Genomic DNA, 23,461 nt, shown 5'->3' on the forward strand with positions numbered 1-23,461 from the left:
GCACCCTCCACCAGGCCCCCACACATGTCTCCCAGCACCCCCACCCCCCAGCAGTGCAGGGCACCCTCCAACAGGCCCCCACTCCTTTCTCCCTGCACCCCCACCCCCCACCAGTCAGGGGCACCCTCCACCAGGCCCCCACACATGTCTCCCAGCACCCCCACCCCCCACCAGTCAGGGGCACCCTCCACCAGGCCCCCACACATGTCTCCCAACACCCCCACCACCCAGCAGTGCAGGGCACCCTCCACCAGGCCCCCACTCCTGTCTCCCTGCACCCCCAGCCCCCACCAGTCAGGGGCACCCTCCACCAGGCCCCCACACATGTCCCCCTGCACCCCCACCCCCCAGCACTGTGGGGCACCCTCCACCAGGCCCCCACACATGTCCCCCTGCACCCCCACCCCCCAGCACTGTGGGGCACCTGCCAGCAGGCCCCCCCCTCATGTCCCACACATGTCTCCCAGCACCCCCACCCCCCACCAGTCAGGGGCACCCTCCACCAGGCCCGCCCACATGTCTCTCAGCACCCCCACCAGTCAGGGGCACCCTCCACCAGGCCCCCACACATGTCTCCCAGCATCCCAACCCCCCAGCACTTTGGGGCACCCTCCACCAGGCCCCCATTCCTGTCTCCCTGCACCCCCACCCACCACCAGTCAGGGGCACCCTCCACCAGGCCCCCACACATGTCTCCCAGCACCCCCACCCCCCAGCAGTGCAGGGCACCCTCCACCAGGCCCCACACATGTCTCCCAGCACCCCCACGCCCCAGCAGTGCAGGGCACCCTCCACCAGGCCCCCACTCCTGTCTCCCTGTACCCCCACCCCCCACCAGTCAGGGGCACCCTTCACCAGGCCCCCACACATGTCTCCCAGCACCCCCACCCACCACCAGTCAGGGGCACCCTCCACCAGGCCCCCACACATGTCTCCCAGCACCCCCACCCCCCAGCAGTGCAGGGCACCCTCCACCAGGCCCCCACACATGTCCCCCTGCACCCCCACCCCCAGCACTGTGGGGCACCTGCCAGCAGGCCCCCCCTCATGTCCCACACATGTCTCCCAGCACCCCCACACCCCAGCAGTGCAGGGCATCCTCCACCAGGCCCCCACACATGTCTCCCAGCACCCCCACCCCCCAGCAGTGCAGGGCACCCTCCACCAGGCCCCCACTCCTTTCTCCCTGCACCCCCATCCCCCACCAGTCAGGGGCACCCTCCACCAGGCTCCCACACATGTCTCCCAGCACCCCCACCACCCAGCAGTGCAGGGCACCCTCCACCAGGCCCCCACTCCTGTCTCCCTGCACCCCCAGCCCCCACCAGTCAGGGGCACCCTCCACCAGGCCCCCACACATGTCCCCCTGCACCCCCACCCCCCAGCACTGTGGGGCACCCTCCACCAGGCCCCCACACATGTCCCCCTGCACCCCCACCCCCCAGCACTGTGGGGCACCTGCCAGCAGGCCCCCCCTCATGTCCCACACATGTCTCCCAGCACCCCCACACCCCAGCAGTGCAGGGCACCCTCCACCAGGCCCCCACACATGTCTCCCAGCACCCCCACCCCCCAGCAGTGCAGGGCACCCTCCACCAGGCCCCCACTCCTTTCTCCCTGCACCCCCACCCCCCACCAGTCAGGGGCACCCTCCACCAGGCTCCCACACATGTCTCCCAGCACCCCCACCACCCAGCAGTGCAGGGCACCCTCCACCAGGCCCCCACTCCTGTCTCCCTGCACCCCCAGCCCCCACCAGTCAGGGGCACCCTCCACCAGGCCCCCACACATGTCCCCCTGCACCCCCACCCCCCAGCACTGTGGGGCACCCTCCACCAGGCCCCCACACATGTCTCCCAGCACCCCCACCCCCCACCAGTCAGGGGCACCCTCCACCAGGCCCGCACACATGTCTCCCAGCACCCCCACCCCCCACCAGTCAGGGGCACCCTCCACCAGGCCCCCACACATGTCTCCCAGCACCCCCACCCCTCAGCACTGTGGGGCATCCTCCACCAGGCCCCCATTCCTGTCTCCCTGCACCCCCACCCACCACCAGTCAGGGGCACCCTCCACCAGGCCCCCACACATGTCTCCCAGCACCCCCACCCCCCAGCAGTGCAGGGCACACTCCACCAGGCCCCCACACATGTCTCCCAACACCCCCACCCCCAGCAGTGCAGGGCACCCTCCACCAGGCCCCCACTCCTGTCTCCCTGCACCCCCACCCCCCACCAGTCAGGGGCACCCTCCACCAGGCCCCCACTCCTGTCTCCCTGCACCCCCACCCCCCACCAGTCAGGGGCACCCTCCACCAGGCCCCCACACATGTCTCCCAGCACCCCCACCCCCAGCAGTGCAGGACACCCTCCACCAGGCCCCCATTCCTGTCTCCCTGCAACACCACCCCCCACCAGTCAGGGGCACCCTCCACCAGGCCCCCACACATGTCCCCCTGCACCCCCAGCAATGTGGGGCACCCTCCACCATGCCCCCACACATGTCCACCTGCACCCCCACCCCCCAGCACTGTGGGGCACCTGCCAGCAGGCCCCCCCTCATGTCCCACACATGTCTCCCAGCACCCCCACCCCCCAGCAGTGCAGGGCACCCTCCACCAGGCCCCCACACATGTCTCCCAGCACCCCCACCCCCCAGCACTGTGGGGCACCCTCCACCAGGCCCCCACTCCTGTCTCCCTGCACCCCCATCCCCCACCAGTCAGGGGCACCCTCCACCAGGCCCCCACACATGTCTCCCAGCACCCCCACTCCCCAGCACTGTGGGGCACCCTCCACCAGGCCCCCACTCCTGTCTCCCTGCACCCCCACCCACCACCAGTCAGGGGCACCCTCCACCAAGCCCCCACACATGTCTCCCAGCACCCCCACCCCCCAGCAGTGCAGGGCACCCTCCACCAGGCCCCCACACATGTCTCCCAGCACCCCCACCCCCCAGCAGTGCAGGGCACCCTCCACCAGGCCCCCACTCCTGTCTCCCTGCACCCCCACCCCCCACCAGTCAGGGGCACCCTCCACCAGGCCCCCACTCCTGTCTCCCTGCACCCCCACCCCCCCACCAGTCAGGGGCACCCTCCACCAGGCCCCCACACATGTCTCCCAGCACCCCCACCCCCCAGCAGTGCAGGGCACCCTCCACCAGGCCCCCACTCTTGTCTTCCTGCACCCCTACCCCCCACCAGTCAGGGGCACCCTCCACCAGGCCCCCACACATGTCCCCCTGCACCCCCACCCCCCACCAGTCAGGGGCCCCCTCCACCAGGCCCCCACACATGTCCCCCTGCACCCCCACCCCCAGCACTGTGGGGCACCCTCCACCAGGCCCCCACTCATGTCCCAATCATGTCCCCACTCATGTCCCCCTGCGACCCCACCCCCAGCATTGCGAGGCACTTGCCAGCAGGCCCCCACTCATGTCCCACTCATGTCCCACTGCGCCCCCACCCCCCAGCATTGCGAAGCACCTGCCAGCAGGTCCCCACTCATGTCCCACTCATGTCCCCCTGCGCCCCCACCCCCCAGCATTGCGAGGCACCTGCCAGCAGGCCCCCACTCATGTCCCAATCATGTCCCCCTGCGCCCCCACCCCCCAGCATTGCTAGGAACTTGCCAGCAGGCCCCCACTCATGTCCCACTCATGTCCCCCTGCACCCCCACCCCCCAGCATTGCGAGGCACCTGTCAGCAGGCCCCCACTCATCTCCCAATCATGTCCCCCTGCACCTCCACCCCCCAGCATTGCGAGGCACCTGCCAGCAGGCCCCCACTCATGTCCCAATCATGTCCCCCTGCACCCCCACCCCCAGCATTGTGAGGCACCTGCCAGCAGGCCCCCACTCATGTCCCACTCATGTTCCCCTGCACCCCCACCCCCCAGCATTGCGAGGCACCTGCCAGCAGGCCCCCACTCATGTCCCAATCATGTTCCCCTGCACCCCCACCCCCCAGCATTGCGAGGCACCTGCCAGCAGGCCCCCACTCATGTCCCAATCATGTCCCCCTGCACCCCCACCCCCCAGCATTGTGAGGCACCTGCCAGCTGGCCCCCACTCATGTCCCACTCATGTTCCCCTGCACCCCCACCCCCAGCATTGCGAGGCACCTGCCAGCAGGCCCCCACTCATGTCTCCCTGTACCCCCACCCCCCACCAGTCAGGGGCACCCTTCACCAGGCCCCCACACATGTCTCCCAGCACCCCCACCCACCACCAGTCAGGGGCACCCTCCACCAGGCCCCCACACATGTCTCCCAGCACCCCCACCCCCCAGCAGTGCAGGGCACCCTCCACCAGGCCCCCACACATGTCCCCCTGCACCCCCACCCCCAGCACTGTGGGGCACCTGCCAGCAGGCCCCCCCTCATGTCCCACACATGTCTCCCAGCACCCCCACACCCCAGCAGTGCAGGGCACCCTCCACCAGGCCCCCACACATGTCTCCCAGCACCCCCACCCCCCAGCAGTGCAGGGCACCCTCCACCAGGCCCCCACTCCTTTCTCCCTGCACCCCCATCCCCCACCAGTCAGGGGCACCCTCCACCAGGCTCCCACACATGTCTCCCAGCACCCCCACCACCCAGCAGTGCAGGGCACCCTCCACCAGGCCCCCACTCCTGTCTCCCTGCACCCCCAGCCCCCACCAGTCAGGGGCACCCTCCACCAGGCCCCCACACATGTCCCCCTGCACCCCCACCCCCCAGCACTGTGGGGCACCCTCCACCAGGCCCCCACACATGTCCCCCTGCACCCCCACCCCCCAGCACTGTGGGGCACCTGCCAGCAGGCCCCCCCTCATGTCCCACACATGTCTCCCAGCACCCCCACACCCCAGCAGTGCAGGGCACCCTCCACCAGGCCCCCACTCCTTTCTCCCTGCACCCCCACCCCCCACCAGTCAGGGGCACCCTCCACCAGGCTCCCACACATGTCTCCCAGCACCCCCACCACCCAGCAGTGCAGGGCACCCTCCACCAGGCCCCCACTCCTGTCTCCCTGCACCCCCAGCCCCCACCAGTCAGGGGCACCCTCCACCAGGCCCCCACACATGTCCCCCTGCACCCCCACCCCCCAGCACTGTGGGGCACCCTCCACCAGGCCCCCACACATGTCTCCCAGCACCCCCACCCCCCACCAGTCAGGGGCACCCTCCACCAGGCCCGCACACATGTCTCCCAGCACCCCCACCCCCCACCAGTCAGGGGCACCCTCCACCAGGCCCCCACACATGTCTCCCAGCACCCCCACCCCTCAGCACTGTGGGGCACCCTCCACCAGGCCCCCATTCCTGTCTCCCTGCACCCCCACCCACCACCAGTCAGGGGCACCCTCCACCAGGCCCCCACACATGTCTCCCAGCACCCCCACCCCCCAGCAGTGCAGGGCACACTCCACCAGGCCCCCACACATGTCTCCCAACACCCCCACCCCCAGCAGTGCAGGGCACCCTCCACCAGGCCCCCACTCCTGTCTCCCTGCACCCCCACCCCCCACCAGTCAGGGGCACCCTCCACCAGGCCCCCACTCCTGTCTCCCTGCACCCCCACCCCCCACCAGTCAGGGGCACCCTCCACCAGGCCCCCACACATGTCTCCCAGCACCCCCACCCCCAGCAGTGCAGGACACCCTCCACCAGGCCCCCATTCCTGTCTCCCTGCAACCCCACCCCCCACCAGTCAGGGGCACCCTCCACCAGGCCCCCACACATGTCCCCCTGCACCCCCAGCAATGTGGGGCACCCTCCACCATGCCCCCACACATGTCCACCTGCACCCCCACCCCCCAGCACTGTGGGGCACCTGCCAGTAGGCCCCCCCTCATGTCCCACACATGTCTCCCAGCACCCCCACCCCCCAGCAGTGCAGGGCACCCTCCACCAGGCCCCCACACATGTCTCCCAGCACCCCCACCCCCCAGCACTGTGGGGCACCCTCCACCAGGCCCCCACTCCTGTCTCCCTGCACCCCCATCCCCCACCAGTCAGGGGCACCCTCCACCAGGCCCCCACACATGTCTCCCAGCACCCCCACTCCCCAGCACTGTGGGGCACCCTCCACCAGGCCCCCACTCCTGTCTCCCTGCACCCCCACCCACCACCAGTTAGGGGCACCCTCCACCAAGCCCCCACACATGTCTCCCAGCACCCCCACCCCCCAGCAGTGCAGGGCACCCTCCACCAGGCCCCCACACATGTCTCCCAGCACCCCCACCCCCCAGCAGTGCAGGGCACCCTCCACCAGGCCCCCACTCCTGTCTCCCTGCACCCCCACCCCCCACCAGTCAGGGGCACCCTCCACCAGGCCCCCACTCCTGTCTCCCTGCACCCCCACCCCCCCACCAGTCAGGGGCACCCTCCACCAGGCCCCCACACATGTCTCCCAGTACCCCCACCCCCCAGCAGTGCAGGGCACCCTCCACCAGGCCCCCACTCTTGTCTTCCTGCACCCCTACCCCCCACCAGTCAGGGGCACCCTCCACCAGGCCCCCACACATGTCCCCCTGCACCCCCACCCCCCACCAGTCAGGGGCCCCCTCCACCAGGCCCCCACACATGTCCCCCTGCACCCCCACCCCCAGCACTGTGGGGCACCCTCCACCAGGCCCCCACTCATGTCCCAATCATGTCCCCACTCATGTCCCCCTGCGACCCCACCCCCAGCATTGCGAGGCACTTGCCAGCAGGCCCCCACTCATGTCCCACTCATGTCCCACTGCGCCCCCACCCCCCAGCATTGCGAGGCACCTGCCAGCAGGTCCCCACTCATGTCCCACTCATGTCCCCCTGCGCCCCCACCCCCCAGCATTGCGAGGCACCTGCCAGCAGGCCCCCACTCATGTCCCAATCATGTCCCCCTGCGCCCCCACCCCCCAGCATTGCTAGGAACTTGCCAGCAGGCCCCCACTCATGTCCCACTCATGTCCCCCTGCACCCCCACCCCCCAGCATTGCGAGGCACCTGTCAGCAGGCCCCCACTCATCTCCCAATCATGTCCCCCTGCACCTCCACCCCCCAGCATTGCGAGGCACCTGCCAGCAGGCCCCCACTCATGTCCCAATCATGTCCCCCTGCACCCCCACCCCCCAGCATTGTGAGGCACCTGCCAGCAGGCCCCCACTCATGTCCCACTCATGTTCCCCTGCACCCCCACCCCCCAGCATTGCGAGGCACCTGCCAGCAGGCCCCCACTCATGTCCCAATCATGTTCCCCTGCACCCCCACCCCCCAGCATTGCGAGGCACCTGCCAGCAGGCCCCCACTCATGTCCCAATCATGTCCCCCTGCACCCCCACCCCCCAGCATTGTGAGGCACCTGCCAGCTGGCCCCCACTCATGTCCCACTCATGTTCCCCTGCACCCCCACCCCCAGCATTGCGAGGCACCTGCCAGCAGGCCCCCACTCATGTCCCAATCATGTTCCCCTGCACCCCCACCCCCCAGCATTGCGAGGCACCTGCCAGCAGGCCCCCACTCATGTCCCAATCATGTCCCCCTGCACCCCCATCCCCCAGCATTGCGAGGCACCTGCCAGCAGGCGCCCACTCATGTCCCAATAATCTCCCCCTGCTCCCCCACCCCCCAGCATTGCGAGGCACCTGCCAGCAGGCCCCCACTCATGTCCACTCATGTCCCCCTGCACCCCCACCCCCCAGCATTGCGAGGCACCTGCCAGCAGGCCCTGACACATGTCCCCCAGCCAACACATCATCACAATCTAGATCCCTGTCCCTTATGGGCAGCCTCCAAATGCCAAACACCTACCCAAGTATTGCATCCACCCACTCAGAATTGGCAATTACATGATACAACCCCAATGGCAAGTATGTAAATGAACACATGTCCCTCACATACACACAATGGGTTTAAGGGAATGTCAACACCCATATCATGACATGCATGAAACTAATGATATGATACTACACATTGAAGTTTGATAAAAAAATGTATTAAAAGCAACATAAATGGGATTAAAAATAAACAAACGACAATGGGAATTAAAATCAAAAAAGCAGCATGTCTGTAAAATAATGAAAAACCACAAATCATAATCCAAAGGAAAGGTGTCCAAAGTCACAGTTCAAAAAAGTACATCCAAGGGAAAAACAAAACCAAAAACCATTGCTCCATGGGTAAATCAAAAAAAAAAAACAGTCAACTATATATAGATAAACAATCCAGGGTCCATGATCCCAACTGAAGAAATGAAACCTATCTAAAAATACTACGTAATAAAAAAACTATATACAAAAATGTTGGCCATTGTCCAAAAGGTCCAAAATCAAGAAAAAAGCAAAGGAAACCTAACACTAACTACATAACTATTTACAAGGGCAGCGGGCTAGTCCAACGGCTCACTGGATGTTGTCATGGGCCAGGGCATCATTGAACTCCTGTTCAATGGCTTGGAGGCGGGATGTTCCCTGGCCCGAGGTCTCGCAGGGATAAAGCAGTGTCGAGCTCTAACTCCCTGCTAAAACCCTTGAGGCACTCAGCCCGCCTCAGCGCCCTCCGCATGGAGTTCTCCGCCCAGACCATTGTGAGCCGTTCCTCCTATGCCCGCTGCTGCTCCGCACCTATCTGCTGGCCCAACCGCTCCCACACGGAAGCTACTCCCATTCCAGGGTTCTCCTGCCCTCCGGCCGATGTCTGCACCCCTGATGTTGAAGGCCCCGAGCCATGATGCCTCCCACGTCGAGCCTGCCGCTGCCTCCGACGCAACTGCCTGTGCCAGCACAACGGCATCCAGGCTGATGGAATCCACCGACGCCGTCACGCACGTGCCCTGCCCGATGATGCCGTCACATCCTCCATCTGCTGGGGTCCAGTTGCTGGTGTGTCCACCTCTGCTGGACCTCCGACTCCCGACTGTGGCAGGGATGGGATCCCCACCGAGTTGGCTGCATTGGTCGGGGTAGGTCCACAGGGCGCCCTGGTGGCATCTGGGCCGGAAGACGGCATGGAGAACGACTGGCGCATAGCCTCCACAGAGGAGGAGACCACGACCGCTCCCAACTGGGCCACGTTGGCACGGTGCTCTTCGTGATGACGTGCGTGCTCCCCCCGGGAAGCATGCACCTCATCACGAATGACACCCGTGCGCAACGCGACACCAATCAGGACCTTCTCCATACGGCCAGGGGTCCCCTCGTCCGCAGGTGGAGGGGAGTCAGATGACATGGACATCCCCCCTACCTGCGGACGGGCCTGGGATGGGGCATCCCTGCTGGTGCATGGTGGTGCAGTCACAGTGTCAGGGACAGTGACATGCACAGGCACCTCCACGGCGACCTGTGCTGCCTCCTGCCCCTGGACTGCACCACTTGCACCAGCAGGGATGATCCCACCAGGCCCCATGTGCGCCTCAGTGGCGGCCTCCTCCTCCTCTGTGGAAACCACCAACCTGGATGGCTCCACACCATCTTCCGCCATTGCAAGCCCCTGTGGGGGCTCACCCACCCCTTCCGCTGCAGCCGTGAGGGAATCCCCGCCGCTTTGCTCCACAGCGCCGTCTTCGCCCTTTTCTTCACTTTGTGCTGCGTAGAGGGAGACATAGAACACAAGCATCAGGGTACTGTACAATGGTCCCCTAGACAGGAAGCAATAGCAGATGAGTGGCACTGTCAAAGATCACTTCCATCATGTCCCTCCACAGCACATGGGTCAGTGCAGGCAAAACACATGCAGTAACAGGCATGGCGCATGCTATGGACATAAGCAAACATGTCCAAGGGACTCTTGAAACATACAATGTTGTTTTTGAACTCACATGCATCATGGGTCATGCCTATCACATTCACACACTTCACCGTACTTTCATCCATCTGGAGTCGTACACCCCAGACACAGTGGATGCAAGGATCGCTAGGCTGCATCAGTGGATCTGAACATTGACACAGACATGTGTCATGCATCCATGGCATTCACAAGTCACAGACACGCAGGTCAGACACACAGACATGGAAACCATACATGTACATGGCATCATCACCCATCCCTCACCTCAACCCATGTCCAGGAACAGAGACTGGCATGCTCTCATGTGTCTATTCCGCATAGTGCTCCCCATGTAGCATTTAAACACATACACCAACCGTGTGCTTCACATATTACTGGTCTCACATGCATGACCATGATGTCCCTGCACACACACACGCGTACATGGCCTATGTCACACATACAGGCAAGTATCAGACAACCAGCACACTACAACATGCCCTGTCTCACACAGCAATGCCTGGCCACTTACCGCTCGACTCCAGATGGGTCTGCCTTTCAAGGACCTGGACGTGGAGCGCTGGGGATATGCGTTCTAGGACCCTTATCTGATCTTCCGACAAGTGGCCCCGGCACCCCTTAGCATCCGCTGCCTTCAAGAGGCGCCGGGCCTTGTTGAGGGTCCTTGACCTGAAGTCCTCCCAGCGCTTCTTGACATGTTGGAAGTCGCGGACTGCCACCCCCTCCGCGTTGATGGCAGTCACAATGTCCGTCCAGATCCTGTCCCGTCCATCCTTGTCAGCACGTGATGATCCGAAGAGGGCATCATAATGCCCCAGGACATACTCCACCAGGACACCAACTTCCTTCTGACTGAAGCTGGTGGCCCTCTGCCCCTCTGGCTGGGGGTCGCCAGTGGTCTCGGATGGTGTTTGCCCTGACATGGCGACCCCCGAGGCAGATGTGGGTGGGCAACTGGGTCCTGCGGCTGGGCTGTGAAGCGATGGTATCCCAGTCGGGAGTCTTCTGTTCCAGCAAGGGTGGACACAGCAACTGGACCCCTGCAGATGGCTGATGTGCAGGCACCAAATGGCAGGGCACGGTGGCAGCCGGCAGGCAGGCAGGCAGGCAGCAGCAGATGGCCCGTGGGATGCTGCTCGGGGCTCTGGGGGGCAGTAATTCGGCCTTTTGGGCAGGAGCATGGTCTTCCGTGTGCTTACGCGTGGCCAGCTTGATACGGAGTGATTTGGCACGTGAAAATTCTGCACGTCAGCATGTAATTCGAGGAAAGGCCCTTAGCGCGTAAGCGCGTCTGCACGCATACGCAATTTCATTGGACAGAAGGCCCTTCAAGCGAAAGCGCCTCTGTGACGTGACACGCGCATGCGTGCATGGGTGTTTCAGCGCGCGTGAAAAACTGCACGTCCGCCTGGGAATGCGTGTAATCGGAGGAAAGGGCCCATGCGCGTAAGTGACGTGACGCGTGCGGGCTTTTCCCTCAGCACGGGTTAAAGATGAGCAGGGGCAGCAGTTTGCAGTACGTGCCTTTCGTGGAGACCGACGTGTGTTGCTGCTTCCTGTTGTTTCGCGCGCCATCACAACTTCACAGCTTTCAAGGACGTATCTCTTCTTTTGGCGGGGATATTGGCTACGCGTGTTTTTCTGCATCGCGCTAGTCAGACGGTGAGTCGCACACGCTATTTTTCCCATTGCGGGTGCCCCTGGGTATCACACCCATTTTCGATGTCAGAGTAGCCTGCTTGTCCCACGCGTACGCGTTATTCGTGTTACTGGGTGCCACTGCGTACTGCAGGAGGTTGATTCCACGCACATAGGCTGCAGGGTTGCGTGCACGGTTTTACTGAAGTTTTGGGGTGCCTGAGCGTTGCGTGACCTGTCACTACATCACCGGGGTCACGTACAGCCTTGCAGGTGCAGGAGGACTGTTAACATCTTGCTTCCCACCACCTTCACCCCAATTGCCCAGGTCAATTGTGGTGTACACCTCCCATTGGCACTACTCCATCTGTGCCGGCACTACTGCATCTGTGCCATGGTTGGGAGGACACCAAAGGTGAGGGGCGCCTCAGCTGGGCGTACTCCTCGTGGCGGACGTGGTCGGGGACGTGGCCGTGGTGATCAGGGAGTAGGGGGACTCCAGGTTGTCCAGGGCGGCCACAGAGGGGGAAGAGGCAGGGGTGCGCCACTTGAGCACAATGTTGTGCCATGTGTCGGTGCAGTCATGCCACCACCCCCTGTGGTTCCGGGGGATGCAGCTTCTGCATCTGGCACTGACGCCCGTGTGACCGGCAGTCTGTTCCATCGACTGCCATGGGCCCAAAGGTAGTGGTAGCTGCAGGTGCAGCTCTGGACACCGCCACCCAGGCTCAGGATCTGCCAGCGCAGGCTGCGTTGGCACTTGAGGAGCCCTTGGTAGATTTCCAACAGGCCAGGAGGGAAACCATAGGGGCAGGCAGGACTGCTCAGACCAAGACACGTGTCCCTGGGGCAGTTATGTCATCTGCTGCCCCGAACAGCCGGGTGTTGGCAAGTGCAGGGGCAGATGCACCCAACAACACCCCGGTTGTGAGTCTGCCAAAAAGGACTGTTGCGGTCAATGACCCTGCCACAGCTGATGTTGCTGCGCAGGGTCCATTAGAGGGCACCCAGGTGCCACTGACACAAGTCAGGCCTTAGGTCGTCCCTCCACCTGCCACTCCCTTGGCTGAACCCACCGAACCCACTGGCCATACTGGTCAGGGCGGCATTAGCCAGCCGGGGTCTGCCCCACAGTCCAAGAGGAGGAAGGTTGCACCTGCAGCACAGGCTGGGACCCCACACACAGCCACGACCTCCTGCACATCGAGGAAGAAGCCTTTCTGCAAGCAGGAACTGGACTTCCTCGTGGGCTATGTGTGGGGCCACAGCCGTGACATGCTAGTGGGTGCCAATAGTCAGACTACGGCTGCCCAACGTGACACCCACTGGAATCATGTTGCGGAACATGTCAGTTCATTCGGCCATGAGGTGCGCACGGCGCAAGAGTGCAAAAAGCATTGGAATGACATCAAACGCAGCACTAAGGCTAAGCGTGCCTCTAATTACAACTTGACTCTGGTGACTGGCGGTGGGCCTGCACCAGAGGAGGAAGAGCTCACTCCGCATGAGGCACTCGTTGCGGAGTTCATACCACCTGAATTGGTCGAAGGAGTGGGAGAGATGCTGGACTTTGATGCCCAGTCCAGTGAGTGTTGATGCGTGTTTGTTGAGGACGTGTGTGTTTCACTTTTGGAATGTGTTGTGCATGATTGCCACTATATGTGACGTGTACATGGTTCTGATGTGTAAGTAATGCAATGCTTCCGTGATGCATGTCTGCTCTGCTGAATGGTGGACATGTGGAGCATACGGGGACTGTCCGCATCACCACTATTGCACCCTACTGACATGCTGGTTACAAGTATGCCCCTCCGGTCCATGTTCCAGCTCACTGGCCCTTCTGCATGTGGCGTGGGGTGACCTTCCTCTCAGCCCAGGCACAATGTCATTGCATGACTGACGTGCATGTCTCCTCTGCCTGCATGCGGGGACTCCATGTAGGCATGCTCCCTTGCCCCTCCTCCGCCACTCTGCACCCCAGTTCCACCTTTGCACTGGTCTGCTTCAATCTTGCCAATGTGTACTTTCCTGTTCATGCGTCCTGTGTAGATGCTAACTTCCAGCGTACAATCTGCCAGACATATGCCGTGTGGTACAGCCTTAGTACTTGATGCAGGGTATCTCACTTGTACTGTGCATAGGTCAGATGTCCCGCAGGGACATGAGTGCCCATTCATGCTCCATGTGCATTGCACGCATGTCCCTATGTGTCCTTGACTGGATGATCATTGTAATACAATTCCTGGGTGACATACATTGCATGGCATCTCATCAGCCTTCCCATGTCAACTGTGGGTCAGTACTGCGTTGCACACATGTTTAGGGTCTGACAATCTGTGTGGCTCACAGGCCTCAGCCTGTTTAATGGCCAATGAATGTGTCCAACTGTTGTAGTGTCTTCTTCACACGTGGGCGGCCTCCAGAGTTTTCATCATGTGTCCTGCTTACTGTCCCATCATCATTTGCAGTGTTGTCATTTGCATCACATTAAGCTGTTGATGCCAGTCAACACTGCCTGTCAATACACAGGTCTATGGTCAGCCTTTTGATACCATGCTAGGCATCCCTGCTTTTGTACTTGGGTGGAGGGGTGCTTGGCTTCTAGATATGGTACACCTTGAATGCACAATGCACGTGATGCCTGAATTTGACCTTGCACTGCCTTCACATTTCCTGACACACACGATGGAGTCCTTGTACATGTAGGTAGTGAGTGGCGTACACATTTTCAGCACTGCATAGACCCACTTCCATGGAAACTGCCACCTTTCAACAGGTCTGATCACAGAAGCAATTCAAAGTTGAACCAGCATGCATGCCAGGTTATATGTTGTGTGTCACATGTCTGCCTGATGCGTTTGTTGTCGGTGTGTGTGTGTGTTGTGTGCTTCTGACATGTGTAGTGAACTTTTTTCTCTATATTTTTCAGGTGATGACGCAATGGAGGCGGAGGATGGTGTTGTCATGCCAGACACAGGGTTGTTACCACTACATCACCCCGGCACAAGTGGGGGTCGTGGGGTGCTACAGTCCATCTTGTCTCTGGCTGCCTATGAGTCCAGCCTTGATGACGACTCTGACGTCCATGTTGAGATGGATGAGCATCAAGTCCATGTGTCAGGGGTGAGTGATTCTGATGTGGACACTCCTCTGTCCGCGACACCTGCACTGAGGGATCAGACAGTCTTGGTTCCTCCGCCCGTGGTGGATCGGGACGCAGGGTCACCCTCCACACCAGTCACTGATGTGCCTGGGACATCACGTCGACGGGGGCATGTAGTCGTGCAGCCGTGGGCGGTGCCAACACAGCTAGGACACCCGGTCCTTGGGTCTCGCAGGGGTCAAGCCCAGCAACGCGGTCGCCGCGCACAACCGCAGTATACTGAGTGGGAGCAAGACAGGACTGCCAATTCAGAACGGCAGAGGGCAGCAATGGAGAACATCGCTGAGAGCATGGAGCGTGTGGCCCGATCTGTGCTCCCCCCTGCTAGGCAGGTGCTTCTCCAGCAGCAGGCGGCACGGTCCAAGGCCCGCTCGCTCAGGTTGGGCATGGCAGCCTCAGACAGGGCACTCCAGGCTGAAATGTCGTCTCTGCGTCAAGCAATTGCTGCTCACGCAGAGGCGCACATGGATGCCCTGAGGGAGGAGTATGCTTCCCTCAAATCCACTCTGGGTGTCCTTATGATGTCCCAGAGGCAGCGGGCAGAGGAGAGGTTTGCACAGCTTGAGCGTACCATCTCGGCTGAGCTACAGGCTTGCCGGGAGGTGCAGCGGTTGTCCAGCCAGGCCTTGCAGGAGGAACTCCGTGTTACACGTGCTGCCTTGCAAGAGGAAGCACGTGTATCACGTGAGGTTCTGCAGCAGACCTACGTCACATCGCCACACAGAACCAGGCTCACCCGTCCGGCAGACTTGCTGCCGACGAGGGGCAAGCTGCGGCTAGGCGTGGCCAGGTGTCAGAACCCTGGCAAGTGTTGGGGTGGTGGCAGGGAAAAGAACCCCTAGGTTGGGTTATGGAGGGAGGAGGGGGCCTTTGCAGCGCCCAACGGGCTTCTCAAGAGGTGTTCTCCACTCCTTTAGCAGGTTGTGTGGCCAGGGGTGGAGAACAGCCAAGAGACTACGTTTCCCAGCGGCCCCGGCGGCAGGACACATGAGAACCGCGCCCACGCGAGGGCGCATGCGCGAGCTGTGCCCCACGAGCGCTGCTCGCAATACTGACCGGCAACCTGAGTTGACGTGCATCCGACGAGCTCCGGTCGGCAAGCATCTGCGGGGCACCAGCCCGCCTGAAAGCATACCCCAGGCCCCGCGTCACACTTAAGATAAGTAGCGCAAGGTTCTACGCGCTGCGGATAATTGCATGGAAGAGATTTCTTAAATAACTAACAAGAAAACCACGAAACCAAGTCGCGTGCACAACGAAACTAACTCTTGGGGCACAAACTATTAACCCTGCATGGGTAGTGCTTGCATAACTACTGCATGCACCGTGGGAGGCATTGCATGGTCCAGACTATTAAGACCCGTAAGGGGAAAACGAAAAGACACGGGCCGCTCAATCTCTGAACAATTAACCCATTAAGGGTAGAACAAGCGCGCACATCCGTTCTGACTGTCCTTGTTTGCTTTTAGAGAAAGACGATTCCGCAGAACGGTGCTGAGACAGGAAAGACGGCAGTCGCCGCAGATCATCAGGAAACGAAGCTAAGTCCAAGTTTAAGTTTCTTGTAGTTTTAATGACGGAGTGGGTTTAGCACAGAATTGCCCCTCACATGAAGTAATGTGGGGAATGCTTATTTCTACATGAAGTAATGTGGGGATTGTGCATGCAGTAACCTGGGATATGTTTAGTAGGTGTTGGTGAATAACATAGGCAATCACACAGGCTCTGCAGAAGCAGTTGGCCAAACTGGTTGGAGCTCCAGCACAAAGGCTCCCGAGTTTACCAGATGAGGTAAAAGAGCATGGAGTGACAAGTCACAACTCCACTGAAAGGAAGCAGGAGCCAAGGAGCATGTTACCCTAATTCCCCCTTCCCTATCCACAACTCCTTCCTCTACCTCTTTCCGGTGATCCTAAAACCCTCAGCCTATCCAATCCATGGACCCTAACCCTCTTTCCCTGTTTGTGCTGCCTCTGCGCCAGAAGAAGAAGACCGAAGGCTCTGACAGAATTGCGAGCACACGTGTGAATCGGGCGCCCAGGCAGTACAACCATGGCGGATGTGGTTACACTCCTTCAAGAATTAAAAGCCGAATTGTCCGCAACCAGGCAGGATTACCAGAATCTGGCGGGTCAGGTCCATACTTTAACGATTCAAAGCCAAGCCCAAGCAACGCCACTTCCAACCCCTAGAGTGTCATCCCCAATTCCAGTACAGGTGCAGGTGTCCACAGAACCGCCAATACCGCTAGCGGCCCCAGAAAGGTACCATGGAGATCCTCAAAACTTTAACCAGTTTATAATGCAATGTCAACTGCATTTCTTAACCAAATCAGCGGTTTTTCGGACAGCCCAAGCGCGCACCGCATTTGTGATTTCCTACCTTACGGGCGATGCGGCCTCATGGGCCACCCCTTTGGTCCGAAAGGACGACGGATTGCTCTACGATTGGGATTTGTTCCTCGAGGAATTTGGCAAAATCTTCAATCGTAGGGCAGCAACGCTAGTGAAGGATCGTGAACTATTGACACTAAAACAAGGCAACAGAGAACTGGTTACTTATGTCACGGCCTTTAATCGACTGGCTATGGAAACCGATTGGCCACAAGAAAAAAGGATGGCTTTGTTCTATCAGGGGCTAAGGGAAGATTTAAAAGACCTAGTAGCACAGGTTGACCCACAACCAGAGACCTGTTCTACAATGATCGATCTAGCTCTTAGATTGGACCAAAGACAAAATGAGCGGCGACAAGACCGGCGCAGGTGGGAGAACAAGCCCCTAGTCAGGCTCGATCAACAAAAGACCCCAAAGACATCGGAAAAAGGAACAGACGAACCAATGCAGATCGGAACTGTGCGTGGGCCCCTGTCTAAAGAGGAGAAAGAGAAGAGGCGAAGAGAGAAACTGTGTCTATATTGTGGCAAGGCCGGCCACTTTGTGCGGGAATGTACAAACAAGCCTGTTAAGGGAAGTCCTCCGGGAAACGAGACCGCTCGCCCATGAGGGTGGCAAGGACGAGCAAAGTTGAAGACACCCCCGGAATTCTAGCAAATGTGCAACATAGCCAGGCAGGTCATGTTTTGATAGCAGGTCACCTCCGATGGGAAAAAAAGCGGATACCAGTGTCATTGATGGTGGATTCGGGGGCCACAGGGAATTTCGTGGATCGCCAGGTGGCCTTGAAAATGGGTATTCCATTGTGTGATAAATCCCGTCCAGAAGAAGTCAAATCGGTGGATGGTTCGCAGTTGGTCTCAGGACCAATTACACAACAAACACTACCTTTACACTTGAGTTGTGGTGTAACACATCAGGAAACAATCCGCTTTGACGTAATAGCAGCTCCCCAGTTCGGGTTTATTTTGGGGTTGACTTGGCTGCGGCAGCACAACCCAACCATAGATTGGAGTACCGGGATACTGGAATTTAATTCCACTCTCTGTCACGCGAACTGTGGAGCATCAGAGGAGGTAACTCATTGTGTTGGAGGAAGTTCTGAAACCGACCTGCCTATGGAGTATGAAGCATATCGGGACGTCTTTAGCAAAGCCGCGGCCGAGACCCTACCCCCACACCGGCCTTTTGACTGCCGAATCGATCTAGTGGAAGGAGCAGTATTGCCCTGCAGTCGAATATATGCGCTTACGGAAGCAGAAGAAAAACATCTGAAAGAATACATCGAAAGTAACTTGGCCAATGAGTTTATTAGACATTCCAAATCTCCGGTTTCCTCACCCCTGTTTTTCGTGCCAAAGAAAACAGGGGATCTAAGAACATGCATTGACTACAGGGCAATTAACAAGATAACCATAAAAAATCGTTACCCCCTGCCTTTGATACCAGTGTTACTGGATCAGGTACGCGGATCCACGATTTACACCAAGCTAGATCTCTGTGGGGCATATCATCTGGTACGGGTGAAACAAGGCGACGAGTGGAAGACAGCATTCCGCACGAAGTTTGGCCTGTATGAATATCAGGTAATGCCTTTCGGGCTCTGCAATGCGCCAGCAGCGTTTCAACATTTTCTAGACGAGGTTTTGCATGATTATATCGATGTATTTGCAGTAGTGTACATCGACGATATACTAATCTACTCACAAGACCCAAAAGAACACCCGAGCCATGTCAAGGCCGTTCTGCAAAGACTACGGGAACATCATTTGTACGCCAAACTAGAAAAATGTGAATTCCATCAAACAACAGTAGAATTCTTGGGGTTTATTCTGTCTCCTCAAGGGGTCACTATGGACGAAAAGAAGGTGCAGTCTATTCTAAATTGGCCCTCTCCTGGTTCAGTGAAAGACATTCAAACAGTCTTAGGATTTGCTAACTTCTATCGCCGTTTTATCGATGGTTTTGCTAAGAAGGTGCAACCGATGACACAACTACTACGGAAAGGAGTTCCGTTCCAGTGGAACGAGAAGGCAGAGGAAGGTTTCCAAGCTTTGAAGGCAGCATTTACCACTGCGCCAGTTCTGCGACATCCGGATCCAGCCAAGCCGTACATTGTGGAAACCGACGCTTCCAGTTATGCAGTTGGGGCAATATTGTCGCAAAGAGATGAAGATGGTCAGTTGCATCCAGTTGCCTTTTACTCCCGGATGTTGTTGCCAGCTGAACAAAACTATGCAATAGCAGACAAGGAGCTACTGGCTATCAAGACAGCCTTCGACGAATGGCGCCATTACTTAATGGGAGCTCGACACACTGTCACGATATACACAGACCACCGGAACTTGCAATTTTTGAAATCAGCCAAAGCATTGAGTCCAAGACAGCTACGGTGGGCAATGCAATTTTCAGAATATGATTTTGTGGTGACATACCGTCCGGGTATAGAAAATCGGAAGGCTGACATACTGTCACGGTATCCAGAACCTAGTCCGGATTCCAGTCAATCAGAACTCGTGCCACAGACAATTTTGGACCCAAGTCGAGTCATAGGTAGCATAGCTGTGGATACTATCTTTGAAGACATCAGAAAAGCCATGTTGGCACAGGAATTAGTGCATTGGACAGCCGGAGACAAAAAACAAAACCATGAAAGACGGACTACCTTTCTTTAAATCAGCATTGTATCTCCCAACAGTGCCTCTTCGTCAACAGGCCATTCGATGGTGCCATGACTCACCTTTCGTTGGACATCCAGGGAAGAAAAAGACTATAGAATTACTCCTCCGGCATTTCTGGTGGCCAGGGTTAAGTCAGGAAGTTCAACAACACATCGCCAAATGTGAAACCTGCTTGAGAAATAAGTCGGAACATCAGAAACCGGCGGGAGTTTTACAACCGCTCCCAACACCACCCACTCCATGGCATACCGTGTCTATGGATCTGATAGTGGAGCTACCACAAAGTCAAGGCTACAATGCCATCTTGGTTGTAGTGGACTATCTCACCAAAATGGCACACTTCATCCCCTGCCAAGGAACCCCTTCGGCTAGTACAGTGGCAGACTTGTTTTTACAACACATAATTCGACTACATGGTGTACCCTATAGTGTGATCTCGGATTGAGGACCACAGTTCACGTCAAGGTTCTGGCAGGCCTTTTGCAAATCAGTGGGAATGGAAATAAGGCTTTCAACCAGCTATCACCCGGAGACAGACGGCCAAACTGAACGCTTGAACCAGTCGTTAGAGCAATACCTTCGTTGTTTGACACAAGGATTAGAGAGCAATTGGGCAAAAGTGATATGGCTGGCTGAACTGGCGTATAATAACGCATTTCATACATCAACGAAAACCTCGCCCTTCTATAGTATGTATGGGCATCATCCTCGCTTCCAGCCAGTGCCTCAATACGAGTACCCAGAGGTACCAGCAGCAGAGACAAAGAAGGAACAGCTAGAGGTCATCTGGCAACTGGTACGAGACAACTTGGATAAAGCCAAACAGGCATACCAACTACAGGCAGACAAGAAAAGGCGTCCCAGCCCACCATACCAGATTGGGGACAGGGTTTGGCTGTCAACACGGAACCTTCGATTACAGGGGTCGCCTAAGTTCAAACCTCGATTCATTGGCCCATTTAAAATCACCGCCCTGATTGAACCAGCAGCAGCAAAACTGGATCTACCGGCAAATATGAAAGTGCACCCAGTATTTCACGTTGCTCTGCTCAAGCCAGCCCCGTCTTTCATTCCGCCCAAGAAACCCCCACCTGTCCTGATCGAAGGGTACCCCGAATTCGAGGTTCAGGCTATCCTGGATTCATGTGTAAGGCAAGGTACACTGTGGTATCTGGTGGATTGGGTGGGGTATGGCCCTGAGGATAGGTCCTGGGAACCAGCGTCTAATATTCATGCTCCTCGGCTCCTCCGCCAATTCCATCGAAGAAATCCTTCTAAACCTGGGCCCACCGGAGGGAGGGGAGGTACTGTCAGAACCCTGGCAAGTGTTGGGGTGGTGGCAGGGAAAAGAACCCCTAGGTTGGGTTATGGAGGGAGGAGGGGGCCTTTGCAGCGCCCAACGGGCTTCTCAAGAGGTGTTCTCCACTCCTTTAGCAGGTCGTGTGGCCAGGGGTGGAGAACAGCCAAGAGACTACGTTTCCCAGCGGCCCCGGCGGCAGGACACATGAGAACCGCGCCCACGCGAGGGCGCATGCGCGAGCTGTGCCCCACGAGCGCTGCTCGCAATACTGACCGGCAACCTGAGTTGACGTGCATCCGACGAGCTCCGGTCGGCAAGCATCTGCGGGGCACCAGCCCGCCTGAAAGCATACCCCAGGCCCTGCGTCACACTTAAGATAAGTAGCGCAAGGTTCTACGCGCTGCGACTAATTGCATGGAAGAGATTTCTTAAATAACTAACAAGAAAACCACAAAACCAAGTCGCGTGCAAAACGAAACTAACTCTTGGGGCACAAACTATTAACCCTGCATGGGTAGTGCTTGCATAACTACCGCATGCACCGTGGGAGGCATTGCATGGTCCAGACTATTAAGACCCGTAAGGGGAAAACGAAAAGAAACGGGCCGCTCGATCTCTGAACAATTAACCCATTAAGGGTAGAACAAGCACGCACATCCGTTCTGACTGTCCTTGTTTGCTTTTAGAGAAAGACGATTCCGCAGAACGGTGCTGAGACAGGAAAGACGGCAGTCGCCGCAGATCATCAGGAAACGAAGCTAAGTCCAAGTTTAAGTTTCTTGTAGTTTTAATGACGGAGTGGGCTTAGCACAGAATTGCCCCTCACATGAAGTAATGTGGGGAATGCTTATTTCTACATGAAGTAATGTGGGGATTGTGCATGCAGTAACCTGGGATATGTTTAGTAGGTGTTGGTGAATAACATAGGCAATCACACAGGCTCTTCAGAAGCAGTTGGCCAAACTGGTTGGAGCTCCAGCACAAAGGCTCCCGAGTTTACCAGATGAGGTAAAAGAGCATGGAGTGACAAGTCACAACTCCACTGAAAGGAAGCAGGAGCCAAGGAGCATGTTACCCTAATTCCCCCTTCCCTATCCACAACTCCTTCCTCTACCTCTTTCCGGTGATCCTAAAACCCTCAGCCTATCCAATCCACGGACCCTAACCCTCTTTCCCCGAAGGGTCGCGGAAGCCTGCGATGGTGTAGTCTCCAGGCCCCAAGACGTAACGGGAAGGGAGGTGTTTGTGCTGCCTCTGCGCCAGAAGAAGAAGACCGAAGGCTCTGACACCAGGCTACTGTGCCACGTCCTCCTTTCCAGGATGAGCCAGACTCGGACGACCATCTATCTCCCACATAGGTCGGGCTGTGCAGGCTTTGAGCAGCCCATGGAGGTTTTTTTTTTGGCTCAGCATCATTGCATGTGGGTGTTGACCAGCATCCTGTACCTCCCCCCGCCTGGGTGCCTCCGCTTCCCCCCCACGTCGTATGTGGCCATTTTTGATTTTTCTTTTAGTTTAGTTAGTTAAGTTTCTGTTTGATAGTTAGCTTAATTAGGTAATGTAGGTTTTTCATAGTTAGTGTAATTAGTTAACATAGTTTAAAATTGCTTGTCTATTGTGCTTTCATGTGACGGTGCGGTGCTTTGTGGTTTTTGAAGGCATCCACTGTCTGTTCCAGCTGGGCCCTTCAGGCTTGTCTTGTGTATGTGTTTGCTGCTTGGGGTCCTTGACTCACATATGCCACTCCTGCCTCCCTTATCCATGGGCTCGCAAGGAAGGTTCGGTGTGACAGCCTATTACACAAGGGCTTTGGACTGTCATATCTGTGGCATGTCTGGTGCTATGTAACTTGTGTTGACACCCCTAGTGGGGATGATTGCGGTGTTATTGTCCACTGTTCAGCTTTTGCTAGATGGGGTGTTTCATGATTAATGTGTACATTCATTGCTATGCATTGTGTAGTATGTTTCTTATCTTTACTGTACATATGTTTGTTGCAATTCATGCCGTAGATAGTGTGTTCCACACTTTGGATGTGAAAGACGGACTGATGGTGTGATTTCTGATGTAAGTCTCTGACATGGTCCAGTAATGAGATGCCTGAAGAGACACACACAGATGACTTTAAAGCATTAATCATGTGTTTCATGCCCTTTATGCAGGGGGATGAGCCTCCAGACCACCTTTGCCAGCAGACATGGCCCATTGGACGTCTGAATTCTGGACACGTTTGTTGGTGCCCACATGCACATGTGTGCACAAGCAGAGGCACAGGGATTGCAGACCTACATCCTAGAACTGCTGACGTGTTCCAAGGAACTCCAGGCAAGTTGAGCAGCACAGGGGGGCCACAACACAGCAAAGCTTGCACCAGGCGAGTTGCACATGCAGGCTTAGTAACAGCACTGAGGGTGAGCTTGGACGAATATTGGTGTTGAAGCACACAATGCAGCTCAGATGTGTTGGTGGACTGATGGCTGTTGATTATAAGGTTGTCTGGGGCACCTGCAGGGGCAGTGGCACATACCCTCCGGTAC

This window comes from Ambystoma mexicanum, chromosome 11 (genome assembly GCF_040938575.1).
Source record: "Ambystoma mexicanum isolate Mex_15411 chromosome 11, UKY_AmexF1_1, whole genome shotgun sequence".
Taxonomy (NCBI): Eukaryota; Metazoa; Chordata; class Amphibia; order Caudata; family Ambystomatidae; genus Ambystoma; species Ambystoma mexicanum.